At 38.7% G+C, this 15,107-nt stretch overlaps 1 long non-coding RNA gene across 1 annotated transcript in view; it reads left to right on the top strand.

Moving 5' to 3' along the window:
• The window catches only part of LOC121042109 (uncharacterized), a 37,105-nt gene extending 27,901 nt beyond the window's left edge, over window positions 1-9,204 (top strand). The window contains exons 3-4 of the long non-coding RNA XR_005795976.1: window positions 8,450-8,565; window positions 9,160-9,204. This is a non-coding gene — a long non-coding RNA (uncharacterized LOC121042109). The remainder of the gene's footprint in view (window positions 1-8,449; window positions 8,566-9,159) is intronic.
• The last annotated feature ends 5,903 nt before the right edge of the window (window positions 9,205-15,107 follow it).

The raw sequence follows: 15,107 nt of genomic DNA, 5'->3' as shown, positions 1-15,107 counted from the left end.
TTCTAGGCTACGTGATTAGAAATGCAGCATAATGGGAGCCTTTGCTGAATATGAAGCAGATTCCTAGAAAACAAGTAGGCATTGATTTATTTTTATTGATGTGCTTTTACTAACTGACAGGAAGTGTTCTTTGAACACCTCTCTCCCAACCATTCCACTCCAATAAGCCACTGAGTTTGATCTTTTCCAACACATGGTCCACCCACTGTCTGGAGAGTTGAGAGCCTGATCAGCCACAGTGATAAGTGGGCCAACAGGCAACCAGTCTCCTCCATTAGGACGGTAGCTTCCTGATGCAGAACTTGCATCGTGACCTGAAGATAGTCCACCCGTTTGTGGAAGTGTGAACAGAAAATGGACTGGGATATGGATACCTCAGATAAGCCTTGGTCTTTTATTTTATTTATTTTTTTTTATTTTATTTATTTATTTTGAGAGGGAGATAGAGCATGCAAGCAGGGAGGAGCAGAGAGAGAGAATCCCAGGCAGGCTACACACTGTCAGCATAGAGCCCAACACAGGGCTCCAACTCATGAATCATGAGATCATGACCTGAGCCAAAATCAAGAATTGGACAGTCAACCAACTGAGCCACTCAGGTGCCCCAACTCTTAGTCTTTTAAAAAGAAGAGATTTAGCTAGAAACAAACTTTCAGATGAACTATTCACACATTCACTGTATAAGGAAAAACAGGTTTTGGAGGAAATGGTATAAAATAAATGGGGGGAAAAAGCTGATTTTGGAGTACAGACATTATCTACTTAAATGTCATTTAACATTAGGCATTGTCTAAAATCTCCAAATTCCATGTCACATCTGGAATCAGCAGTACAGAAGCATATGACGTTCTAAAGTCTGAGTTGGGAGGGCATTGGAGCCTTTGCTGTTAGAAGCAGAGTGACATAGCTTCTTCTAGGCTAGAAAGAGCCTGAAGTGTCATTTTGTTTTGAATTTACCACCTAAAAACAGGAAAAATTCTAATAAAATGTGGAGAAAAAAGAAGGCTCCTTTTTGAATGATGTTCTTCCCCATCAAAGAGTTTCTTGGGGCTTTTTTTTTCTGTGCTTTTGTTTGTTTTGTTTTTAATCAATACAATATCCAAATCATTACCAATTGGAATAGAAGGGAAGCATATTTCACCCATAATACTACCATCCTAACACAACCATAACATCCTTCTGGTATGTTTTCCTGAGCTTGCATTTTTTTCCAGTGGCTATAACTTACTATTTTTTACTTAAAACTATAGTATATGCTTTTTCATATTTTTTGAAGTATTATTTTTTCCAAAACCAATATTTCTAATAGCTGCAAAACATGTTATCCAACGTATATGCCACACTTTGTCTTTCTAAATTCTTTATTGCTAGTCATATAGGTTATTTTCAATTCTAAATAATACTTCTAAGAACATCTTTGTGCAGACATATTTACTATATCGGTGAGATTCCCTGAGCTTAGATGTCATTATTTTTCCCTTTCATTCTTACTTCCCATTCTCATTTTCATTCCAAAATAAGCAGTTAGGTTTTTGTCTTTGCTATTGCTTATTTGTTTATGATTATTTTTGTTCATTCTTTTTTGTTTGTAAATGGTTAAATTATTTAAAATATTTAGAGTTTTGCTAAAACCTTGTCTGCTGTTTTCTCAGTTATGGTCTTGGCCTGAATTAATGAAGTTTTATCTTCCCATATTCATGTGTGGGGCCAACTTTTCTATAAAGAGAGATAGTACCTGGATCTTCTTTGAAGGGTTTCACTGACGTTCTAGGTAAAACACTCCTTTGTGCTGGTGGCCACAGCAGGGACATCACTGAGAGGCTTGCCTGAGATAAAAATGGTACTTTTATAGCTATGGATGTGTTTGTCCAAAGAACATTTAATCACTGAAGGTTTTTTTTTCCCTTGTCTGTAGTAAGCAGCATTTTGTAACTGTAGAGTTCTGCTAATGCACACTTCTGCCGGGAAGCTTCCCAGGGTGGGGCACAAAAGATGCTAAGTGGCAGGGGGCGCGATGGGAGAAAGCCATTAACACTCCAGCAGCGAGGTCAGATTTGATGTTTCCTTTTGTTTGCTGGATCCAAATTAAGAAGCTGCTTCTGTACTTTCCCTATTGCCTCCCCCCTAAACACACTCTTGGGTCATCCCGCTCTGGTCACATCTTTTGACAATTAGCCACCCATTAACAGGATGATTGAAAAGCAGCCAGAGTGGTTTACACATAAAGTGCTTACTCTTTTCCAGGAAGAACACATATCTCTACAGTTTCATTAATGCTTTGGCCGATTAGTACACAAAATAAAATACTTACACTCTAGAAAGCACTAGCAAAAGGAAGAAAGTGGGGTGGGAAGGAAGAAAATTAGGGAACAAAAATAACCCTTAGAGGCTTATCTTTGTCTTCTTCTTTCCTTTCTGCAAACATGCTTTAAAAAAGGGTAGGGGAGGGTGGGGGTGTTATCTTGCTTCTATCTTTTGCTATCTTTATAGCCAGTATTACCAGCCATTTTACTTGTACTTTACTATTATTATCTGGGTGATGGCTGTGACATGTTGATCATATATGGCAGTGAGAAAATTGATTTCCCTCAACAGAAATGCTTCCAATTTTCCCAGGGCCATAATTTTATGTCCACAACAAAATAAAAGGGTCATTTTCCTTAAGATGAGGGGAATTGAAATCTTTGATAAAAGCTATGGTAAATGTTGTACTTTTGATTGCGGAAACTGCAGTTTTCATAAACATCTGGCCTGTCTGATTTGGGGGTGTGCACTGGGGGCAGGGAAGAGGGGTCTGCAGGCAAAGAATTGTTGTTATTTTTCTTTAAAGAGCTGAATTTGCTTCAAGAAAGCCCTGTAAGTCCACAGCTTCCCTCTCAATGTTCATATTCCCATTAAAGGGAAGCTACAGGGGTGTTGCTTTGAGCTACCTGCCAATAAGTGAGCCTACTCAAAGAAGGCCCAGTCACACAGATGGGGCCTTCTGAAAGAATGAACACCTGTGCCGCACACAGCTCATAGTGAGCCTGTCATAAAATGTACTAATAAACTCACTGATATTGCTTTGCAAGCCAAAGACATTTTATACCAAAGAAGGTGGAGGGGAGAGGACTGAGGCCAGGGACAAACTGATGCAGCATAGGCACAGGAAGAAGAAAAACAGGCTGTTTTCTGACTGCAGTTACAACCGCTGCTTTGTTTGGTTAGCAGGCTTTACCTAATCTGATGGAAACTGATTTCCAAGTAGCTAGTGGAGCAACATTTACCAACAAATATTTAGAATTAGAGACCTTTGCTTCACCCTGGGTCTAGGCGCAGGGTTAAACTATAAGCCTCCTAGCCAAGCGTTTTGACATTTGATTTGCCAACAGAAAAACTTTTATATAATGGCTATCGACACATGAGAAAAGATTTTTTTTAATCCCTTGATTTTAAACCCCATCTTTTTTGAACTAGAAGTAAACTGTGCTCTTGTGCATTTTCCATGTAATCTAAAATAAACAAATATAGCTTTTGTAATCAGAAAAAGTAATTTTTATTGTGGGGTTTTCTATGACTATGAATAATGAACAGTCATTTGTTAGAAAGCAAAATTCACAATCCATTATGAATCTAGGAGTACATTTTTCTAGGAAAAAATTAAGTCAAAGAGTAGTGAAAGTAAATGAATAATTATAGCAATTTTTCTCAAAGTACATATTGCAAGGAAAATTGTCTTGATGTCTCTTGATTTTTTGTCTTCTCACTACTTTTATAACTCTGTAAAAGTAAAATGTGAAATTCCTCATATTTATATGCTGCAATAATTGTTCTGTATGTGTTTTCATAGTTCCACTGATTTTCTCTCCAAATCAAGTAGGATGAGTTAATGTTGATAAAAAACTTAAGAAGGAAACATAAGCAAAGAGGTTTTATGATTTATTTTCAAAGCTATGGGTTAAAGCAGGGTTCAATAAATTATGGGCCAAATGAAGCCTGCCACCTGTTTTAGTATGACCCCACTAGCAAAGAATGGTTTTTACACTATTTAATTGTTGAAAAAAATTTTTAATTTCTTTTCTTTTTTTTAATGTTTATTTATTTTTGAGAGAGAGAGAGAGAGAGAGTGGGAGAGGGGCAGAAAGAGAGGGAGACACAGAATCTGAATCAGGCTCCAGGTTCCAAGCTGTCAGCACAGAGCCTGACACAGGGGCTCAAACGCAGAGACTGTGAGATCGCGACCCGAGCCAAAGCAAATCGTTCAACCAACTGAGCCACTAAGGCACACTGAATAAAATTTTTTTAAAGAATCATATTTTCTGAGATAAAAAATACAAAGATCCAATTTCATTGTTGTCCATAAATAAAAATTTAGTGGAATATAGTGACACACATTTGTTTACACACTGTTTATGGTGGCTTTCACACTATTAACAGCTGAGTTGAAAGGTTGCAATAGAGCACAGGGCCTGAAATATTTACTATGTGGCTCTTCAACTTATGTATTTATTTACCTATTAGGGAAACTTAATAATTTATTAAGTTTACAAAGTACTGTATGTGTATGAATTATAACATACTGATAAATATTGCTGTCATATAGGCAGGAACTTCACCTTTTTGTGAGGATAAAGCTCAGTGATAGGTGTGAAGCCATGAAGAAATCCTTCCCTCCCAACTCACAATTTGGACAAAGTTGAGATCTGTAGACATTGCATCTGTGGTATAAATAGTGTTTCAGTGCCATTGAGGAATCAGTCTTGAAAAGTGACTGAGACATTTTCAAGGGATCCTTCAAATAACAGAAATTCTGAGAGCACTTAGAAATGTCTGCACCCAGAGGAAATCTAAATGCTCACACTTTGCTGGCTAAGAGCATTCATGTATCTCTATTCAGAGGTGCAGATAACAGAGGAGGAAAACTCACTTCACTTCTTGGGAGCTGTGTTCTTTGAATGTCCAGTTCTTTTTGGTGCAGTTCAGAGGACAAAGATTGTAAATGGCTCTGAGGACACTGGTCCAGGCAGGGTGAGTGACAAGCCCTAAGTAAGCAATGCTCATTTGAATCCGTGGTCCCACCCCTTTAATGTGAAAAGGTCTCTGCATTTAGAATACTAACGATGAATTAGAGTAACTTGCCTGCCTCATTAACATGTGGTCTGATCTAGGTAAATCAATTTGGAGGATGTCAGCGTATTTAATCCTTCCCAAGGGTGAGTTGTGGCTTTTTCCAATTTGTTGACCTTAGGGCTACGCCCAGAAGAATTTCCTCATCTCTTCTCGAGCCTGCCTTGGATACTAAGTATGTCTGTGCTGAACCAGGGACATTACTGAGATCCTCTGCACTTATTCTGGCAAACGTGGTGGATTAGTACAGGCTGGGATGCCAAAGACTACAGAGGTATCTGTGCAGAAAACTCATCACATCACATTGAAAGTAGTGTTTCTCTGCTGGCATAGAATCAGCCTCCTCGTGCAAACTGCACTTCTTAAGGGTCAGCATCTGAGAAACTGCAAAGCATGGTTATATCTTTAGGACAGAAAGACTTGCAACTACACTGGGAGGTCAAATGGATTTTTCAGTATTTCTACAATGCCCTGAATTTGGTTCAGTGAGTATGTGATTTGCATGGGTGGCCACGTCTCCAGATCAAAATCTTTCATACTGCCATGCACATCTACTCAGCATTGGTCCCCAGCTGATGATAAATACATAATGCCTACAAAAATCAGTGGTATGTGGTGCTCTTGGATCTCTTGTCCCCTTGGCCGAGAGTGCCCCACCCAGTAGTAACATGTAACATGTAGCAAATCATGTTTTCTCAAATCAGTGCTCCAAGATATCATATGTTAATAGTGTTCCATTGGGGGAAAAAACTGCTCCATTGACAAATAACATTGGGAAATGCTGGATTGAATCATGTAAAAAATTTCTTTACTGTAGTATTTTTCAGAGCCTTTATACACATGAAGCATCTCTAAGAGGATAATACTATGTGCATTTCCCAGGGCGCCTGGGTGGCTCAGTCAGTTAAGTATCCAACTTTGACTCAGGTCATGATCTTACATTTCGTGAGTTCAAGCACCGTGTCAGACTCTGTGCTGACAGCTCAGAGCCTGGAAGCTGCTTCGGATTCTTTGTCTCCCTCTCTCTCTGTCTCTCTCCCACTCACATTCTGTCTCTATCTCTCTCTCTCTCTCAAAAATAAATAAACATTAAAAAATTTAATGCTTATTTAATGTAATGTGCATTTCTAAAAACTGCTTATTCTGAAATACCTTTTTTCAATCAACCATTAGATTTCCATGGTACAAAATTTAGGAAATGCTGAATTAAGGAGAGGGAGAAGCTCTTGTCTAACTAGTGAATGGAAATTACCTAAACTAATAAAACCAGAGACTGTTAATGGTAGAATGGATCTTAATGATTATCAAAAGGTTCTCAAACTATGAGCAGTTCTCAAGTCTAGAAGATACTACAGTTATTGCAAGTTTATGTGTTCACATATCTTACAAATGTATGTACTCTAATTTTTCAAAAAGCATGTAAATTGATCCTGTGACTAATAATGAATAAATTTGTTTATGTATTTATTTATTTACTTAAATGTTTATTTAAATGTTTATCTTATTTATTTTTGAGAGAGAGAGAGAGAGTGAGATTGAGAGAAAACACAAGTTGGGGAGGGGCAGAGGGAAAGAGAGAGAGAGAGAGAGAGAGAGAGAGAGAGAGAGAGACAGAAGCAGGCTCCAGACTCTGAGCTGTCAGCACAGAGCCTGACACAGGCTCAAACTCATGAACTATGAGATCATGACCTGAGCTGAAGCCAGATACTTAACCAAGTGAGCAACCTAGGTGCCCCTGATGAATTTATTTTAAAGCACTAACGGGGGTGCCTGGATGGATCAGTTGGTTAAGTGTCAGACTTCAGCTCAGGTCATGACTTCACTGCTCACAAGTCACAAGTTTGAGTCCTGCATCAGGCTCTGTGCTGACAGCTCAGAGCCTGGAGACTGCTTCACATTCTCTCTCTCTCTCTCTCTCTCTCTCTCTCTCTCTCTCTGCTCCCCCCCTGCTCATGCTCTGTCTCTCTGTCTCTCAAGAATAAATAAACATTTAAAAAAAGTTTTTAAAAAGACATTATTTAATCTAGATGTCAAGTTTAGCTCCAATTAGGATAAATACAAGAAGCCCCAAATTAATAAAGAAAATAAGAGATAGTGTATCTAGGAACACAAATCTATACTTAGTTAATCTGTTACTTCAGTAAAAATTACGGATTGTCTATGTCATGCATTGAGGCTTCATGACCAAAAAGGACACAGTGCTTCCTCAAGTTTATGAACTAGTTGAAGAGATAACTCAAGAGAGAGTTGTTGTAGAGAATGACAAGTGCTACAGCAGATATATGTACAGGTTGCTCCATGAAAAAGGAGCCTTTTTCAATGATGAGATGAGGATGCCGGATGTGAAATAAAGTAAGGCTTTTCAGAAAAAGCAACTGGCTCTCTAAGATCCAAAGGACATATGATGCCATCAGATAAGAAAAGGTGTGAAACAGAGTTATTGCTAGAGAGAACAGCATGTAGAAAAGCTTCAAAGTGACACCAACAGCAACATTAGTTTGGTAAACTTAAAGTAATTCACCACTTTAGAATGACTTTGTTTAACGGTGGTAGGGGAGAAAAGACAGTACGTGGCAGGTACACCAGATGAAGCTACCTGGGTAAGCAGCAGTCAGTCATTAAAGATACATTAAGATGAACTTTATTACAAAGGCAATGGGAAACTCTTGAAACATTTTAAGCAGAGAAGTAACATGATTGTAACATATTTCAGAAAGATCACCCAAATTCTGTAAAGAATTGAGTTTAAGGGGTATTGAGAGTCAGTTGGAGAGAGAACAATTAGAAATCAGCAGTGATCCAGAAGAAAGTTTATTTAGTGTAATGATGATGGGGCTGGAGATTAAAGGACAGGCTTCAGAGATTAAGTTAAACTCCGCAGGAGTTTATAGTGACTGACTGGATGTGAAAATTGGGAGACAGAGGTGGACTTAAAGACAGTACCTGGGCGCTTGGGGGGCTCAGTCAGTTAAGCGTTCAACTCTTGGTTTTGGTTCAGGTCATGATCTCATGATTCGTGAGTTGGAGTCCCACATCGGGCTCCTTGCTGTCAGCACAGAGAGGCTGCTTGAGATTCTCTCTCTCCCTCTCTCTCTCTGCCTCTCCCCTGCTGGCTCATTCTCTCTCTCTCAAAATAAAGAAATACACTTAAAAAGAATTAAAGACAGTACCCACGTGATATCTTAGACACATGTGTGAATGGTGTTACCATTTACTAAACCAGGCATCATGAGAAGAACAGATATTTCCTTTGAGGTGGGGTGTCGTGGGGCTAGATAATACATTCTGGTTATTTGTATGTTTAATTTTTTGACTTAGTTTTTTATACTATATTTGAATGCAGGATTTCAGAGGAGGAGAAATTCTAAGTGATGAAAAGGCCCAGAATATGCCCTTGGAAATTAATGGCTAGAGTGGAGATGAAGGTTACTGGAGTATAAGAGATCAAGAAATGGATTGGTGAGGCTACATTGTTCTTAAGAATTCTCAAATCCCCAAGATGACAACAGAGCTTGGGACAGAGATACGATTCACTGACCCAGGGTTAAAATCTTCAATAAATGAGGAGGAAGTAACCATGAGGCTAGAAAATGAGAATGACAAGAAATCAAGAGTGATGTGGCCAAATATCATGAGTAGTCTGTAAGGACCAGGGATTTTTACACAGGATAGAAGTGTAATGTTTGACAAGCTATACATTTTTGGAAGTGAGATACTTGGAAATGTAAGAAAGATAAAGGCATCTTCTTGAGGGAATTTCAGGGATGTTGGTGTCCTCAGGAAAGAGCATTTCACAGTTAAAGCTAGCAGTTAGGGAACATATTTGGTGGAGAGCCTGAGAACACAGGGGAGGTTTTGTGCAACGTAACAGAAAGTCTAGAGAATTTACAGGATTTGAAAAGTTTTGAGAAGAAGAGAATCAGTGGGAGGTTAGATGAGCAGAGGAAGTACAAAGCAATGTGAAAGGATGAGAGTCTGAAGGAAAATGGATAAACAGAAGGGTGAGTTTTTTTTTTTTAATTTTTTTTTAACGTTTATTTATTTTTGGGACAGAGAGAGACAGAGCATGAATGGGGAGGGGCAGAGAGAGAGGGAGACACAGAATCAGAAACAGGCTCCAGGCTCTGAGCCATCAGCCCAGAGCCTGACGCGGGGCTCGAACTCACGGACCGCGAGATCGTGACCTGAGCTGAAGTCGGACGATTAACAGACTGCGCCACCCAGGCGCCCCTAGAAGGGTGAGTCTTAAGCAATGACTAGGGTAACAGTGCTGAAGAATATTGGTTTAGGGGATTAGTAGATTCTTACAGCTGCTATAACAAGTTATCCCAAACTTAGAGGCTTAAAACAGCACAAATTTATTATCTTACAGTTCTGGATTTCAGAAATCCAAAAACCAGTCTTACAGGGCTACATGTCTCCCATAAGCTCCAGTGGGAAATCTGTTTCTTACCTTTTCCAGATTCTAGAGGCTTGGCCTTATTCTTTGGCTGGTGGTCTCCTTCCAGCAATACCATTCTGACCTCTGCTTCCATTATCACATCTCCTCCTTTGACTCTTGTGCTTTCCTCTTCCCTTATAAAGACACTTGTGCTTATACTAGGTGCCCTGGTTAATCCAGGATATTTCCCACAACAAAAGATTAATCATATCTTCAAAGTCTTTTTGCCATGTAACCTATAATATTCACAGGTTACTGGGATGAGAGTGTAGACATCTTTGGGGGGCTGTGTTGATGCCCACCACAGGGGCCACATAGTGCCCTGGTGAAGGGATGAACAGAGCTAGAAATGGCAGAAGAGGGTCAGACCTCTCAGCAGGGGTTAACCAAGACCTGGAATGTTTGTGTTTCCAAACATTCTGACATAGATGGGGGGCTGCTGAAAGAATCACGTGGATTTTATATTCTCACCACAAATTGGAAACAATGGCCTCCAAAAGTTGTCAGCAGAGACCTGAATTGAGAGAATGAGCTTTCAAAGCAGCTGGCAGCCACTGGAAGTTCACATCAATCTCCTCAGGAAAAGTTGAAAGTGAGATCAATTCATTGCATTTACTCATTCTTTTAACAAAATTCTACAGCTATGATGGCTTGGTAGAAGATAAAAATAAAACAGAGCTGTTTTTTAAAAGTACATTGGCTGGTTGGGGAAAGGAGGTAAGGTGTGAACAAACTGTGGAGTCAAAAGTGATGTGGAGCCTATTTCCAGGACACTGAAGACATGCTTAGGCTACTAATAATGTCTTTATCTTTGAATCATTCCTTATATCTCACCAGTCATTAAATCCTATATTTATTCCCTGGAAAATTCTTGCAAGTACATTCCTTTCTTCTAATTTTGTCAGCTACCATATCAGTCCACATTAACCTAAATTTTAATCTTAATTTTTCTCAGAAATGGACAAATCAAGGGGTGCCTGGGTGGCTTAGTTGGTTAAGCATCCAACTTCAGCTCAGGACATTATCTCAGCGTTCATGAGTTTGAGCTCTCACACAGAGACTGCTACTCTCTTTGCCCTGCCCCCCTCTCAGAAATAAACATAAAAAAAAAAAAAAAAGAAATGGACAAATCAAAACAAAAAAAAAATCTGGGTGGAGAAATGATGGGTTACATTTGGTATATGCTGATCTTAAGAAAACAGCAGGATAAAGGCTACAGAACTAAGTTGGAGAAGCAGATTACAAAGTCATCTACACAGCAATGGTACAAAACTCCCAAATCTCAGGGTGAGATTCTGGAGAAATTAAAGCTGATAAGCAAGAACTGAGGTCCCGGGGCACTTGGGTGACTCAGTCAGTTAAGTGTTCGACCGTTGGTTTTGGGCCAGGTCATGGTCTCAGGGTTGTAAGATTGAGCCCTACATCAAGCTCCGCATTGGGCACAAAGCCTGATTAAGATTCTATCTCCCTTTACAGCTTGTGCTCCCTCTTTCTTTCTAAAAAAAAAAAAAAAAAAGAAGAAGAACTGAGGTCCCCCAGATCATAACTACACTCATTGTGATGAGCATTGCTTAACATAAAGAATTGTTGAACCTATGGTGTACACCTAAAACTAATATGACATTGTATATCAATTATATTTCAATAATAAAAATTTAAAATTACAAAAAACAAAAAACTAATGGAGATTGATTCTTTCAAAGTTCGGATGTCAGAAATCTGAAATCAAGTTGTTGGCAGGGCCCACACTCTCTCCAAAGTCTCTAGTGGAGAATCCTTTCTTTCCTCATCCAGATTTTTAGAGGCTCCAGGCAATACTTGGCTCCTGCAATACATAACTTCATGCTGCCTCCTTTTTTTTTTAATGTTTATACATTTTTGAGAAACAGAGAGAGAGCTGTGAGTAGGGGAGGGGCAGAGAGAGAGGGGATACAGAGGATCAGAAGTGGGCTCCATGCTAACAGCAGCAAGCCCAATGTGGGTCTCGAATCCACAGCCCGTGAGATCATGACCTGAGCTCAACCAAGTTGGATGCTCAACCAACTGAGCCACCCAGGAGCTCTCAAGCTGCCTCTTTCTTTACAAGGCCTTCTACTCACTGTCTCTCAAGTATCTTCATGATTTTTGCTTATAAGAACACTTGTCATTGGATTTAGACCCAGCCACATAATATGGGATGATATTATCTAAAAATAATTTAATCAGATTTAATAAGATCTGTAAAAACTTTTTCCAAATAAGGCTACGTTCATAGGTTTCACGTGAGCACATTTTTGGGGAGCCGCCATTAAACACAATGAAATCCTCTCACTGGCCATCCCAAATTAAAATCCATCCCACATGCAAAACACATTCACCCAATACAAAAATCTCCCAAAGTCTCAAGCTTTTAAAGCATTAATTTTATGTTCAAAAACCTTACCTAAATACCATAAGCTCAAAAGTCCCCAGTCTCATCATCTAAATTAAGGCAGGGTAAAATTCTAGGTATGGATCATTCTGAAGCAAAAAAATCTCCTCTATCCATCTTAGTAACAAACTTTTTAGAAACAAAAAATTTCTGCTTCCAAAGTGGACAGGTATGAGATAGATATTACCATTCCAAAAGGGAGAAATTAAAAGGAATACAGGTATCATTGACCCCAGGCAAATTTAAAATCTTGCATGTCAAATTTCATTATGTGCCAAGGCCTAAGAAGAGCCCTGTATGATTTCATATACGTCCTGGTACCTGGATGCTCCACATTTGAGTAATTATTTAAAAACAAACAAACAAACAAAACAAACCCAAAACTGATGTCCCCACATGAGGAGAAAAAAAAAATCAGAGAGGTGGGGAAAAAAACAGGGAAACCATTTATTAGGGAAAATTTTTTCACAAGATTGAAAAGAATGGTGAATAATATTAAGAATTGCAAAGAAAAGACATAAAGATCAAATGACATGCTTTGGATTAAGCTGGAAAGAAATCATTATAATCTTGAAAATATTACTATGGCAGATAATTAAGGATAACATGTATAGAAATTTTAGGTTCCTTCAAGATGATAGTATTTATAGGGGTGCCTGGGTGGCTTAACTGGTTAAGTGTCCGACTTCAGCTCAGGTCATGATCTCATGGTTCGTGAGCCAGATCCACTCATCTGTTGGCTTCTGCACTGACAGTGCAGAGCCTGCTTGGGATTCATTCTCTCTCTCTTTCTCTCTCATTCTCTCTCTCTCTCTCTCTCTCTCTCTCTCTCTCTCTCTCTCTCTCAAAATGAACTTTAAAAAAAAGATGATGGTATTTATAGACAAACTCCATCTTGGTTCAGGCTGCTATAACAAAATACCACCAAATGAGTGTCTATAAACAACACAGATATATTTCTCACAGGTTTGGAGGCTGGAAATCCAAGATCATGGTGCCGTCCCAGTCAGGTAAGAGTCCTCTTCTGTGTCATAGACTTCTTACAGTGTCCTTACATGGTAGAAGGGGTGAGGGACCTTTGTGGGGTCTCTTTTGTAGGAGCACTAATCCCATCCATGAAGGCCTCATCCTCATGACCTAACCACCTCCCAAAGACCTCACTTTCTTATTCCATCATCTTTGGTGGTTAGTATTTCAACATATTAATTTTGTGGGACACAAAAATTCAGACTCTGGCAACCCCAGTTCACACTCCTAAAGTTACTTATATAATATGATTATACATGACATGGAATAGCAAGTAATTGGAAAACCCTGGGAGCTTCCTGTTTAGGTAAAAAGCAATTTAGGGGAATTTTCAACCTAAAATTATTCAGAAAAACGCTTGAAGAGGAAATGTATTTTAATGATAGAATGAAAAGAAAAGAAATGGAAGTGTCTGGACCCAGGTCATATTTAAGGTTCAGAAAGGAACAGTGGAAGAATATTTGGGCCATGAGTTTGTGTGTGTGTGTGTGTGTGTGTGTGTGTGTGTGTGTGTGTGTGTTCACCAGCTATCAACAATAGTGATTCCAACATACTGTTGAGTCTCTTAGAAAATCAGTCATCATGTGATCTTCAACACTATTATGGGAAGTTTAATAGTTTAATAGTATCATAATAATGGAACTCAAGAACCTGGTCTTCCTCTGCTTAACTTGACAACACTTGTATTAAAATATCTTATATATACCTTGACATCCCAGGGTCAGGCTAAGTTAAGTTCCTAGACTCATTTGCTATTTCCCAAAACTTTGGGTTACTGAAGACCAGGACAAAAGATCTCCCAGAGAAAACTTCTTAATAAATATTCCGAATCACTGCCTGAAGCATCAATGACAGTAGCCGATGTGCAGCAAACAGTGGAGGCCATGAAGAACTAGAGTGAGGCAGAGGAAAAGGATCACATTAAACAAGAAGGCTAATTTCTAGAGACAAGACATCGAATAAGAAAACTGTGGTTCACTGGTTTGAAAGATGCACAGAAGTTCTCAGAAAGCATTCTGATACATTAGTAATGATAACCAGGCAACTGGAAAGTGTGGTTTACACGGGCTGGCCTGTCCAAGTTGGATGATACCCTTGAGTGGACAGATGCTTAGGTGATATCAGAATACAGATAGAGAACAGGCCTGAGTGAATGGGGCATGAAAATGGCCTATTCCATCTTATAAAATATAAATTCACTCCAGAGCACATTCCTTCCTACTTGAACACCAACTGGTCTATGACACTGGAATGGGGGGCAGGAGAGAAGCTTTAAGTTTCCCAGAGTACGGGTTTCACTCACATAATGACTGAATCTTAACTGTGTAATTTAAAATGCTCTTTTAGGAAAAAAAAAAGTCTGTACATGCCCATGTCTTTCACCCACACTCCTTCCCACCATCTCCAATTTTTTTTTTCCCATGGCACCTGGCATGAGAAATTGTACAGTGTTGTGGTTAAAGACTTGGGTATAGTTTCAAAATCCATCTCTTTCACTTAGTAGTTTTAGTAAGTTACCCAAACTCTCACAGTCTGAGTTTATTCATCTGTAAAATGAAACTAGTAACAGTGTCTCCTTCAAGAGCTGTTGTGAAGATTATATGAGATAATGGGGGTGAAATGTTTAGCACAGAGTCTGGAATACAATAAATGCCCAATAAAGAGTTGTTATTGTTATTATTGTTATTATTGCTATTGTTATTATTTTGTTACTTAAAAATAATAGATTATAGCAAGAGAATCAAACCAGAGAATGAGCCTAAGATCAAATTCCCAATAAATTTCTTCTAGCCTTTTGATTCCTATCTTTTAAGTGGGAGTAATATCTATACGAACAGATCCTTAGGTTTGTTGTATGAATGAGTATAATAATGAATATTCATACTTTGTATAACAAAATAAAATCTTTGAAGTGTAAGATATGGAAAAAGAAAGAAAGACTTACATCAATAGCTCTTTTGCTACTTCCAAAACTAGCATAAGGCAAGTTAAATATAATTAAAAATATGATATTTAGTTAGTTGAGACATTATTGGGCTGCCATCATTTATCCAATGGAAACATAATGGTTATTATTCTGCCAGAGATTTCCAAATAAGTTGAATGAGTCTGTTTTAAGTCAGT

Source organism: Herpailurus yagouaroundi, unplaced genomic scaffold, assembly GCF_014898765.1.
Source record: "Herpailurus yagouaroundi ecotype Mexico unplaced genomic scaffold, PumYag 184, whole genome shotgun sequence".
NCBI classification, from domain to species: Eukaryota; Metazoa; Chordata; class Mammalia; order Carnivora; family Felidae; genus Herpailurus; species Herpailurus yagouaroundi.
Note: the sequence above shows the minus strand (reverse complement) of the source record. Positions and strands in the feature narration are given on the sequence as shown.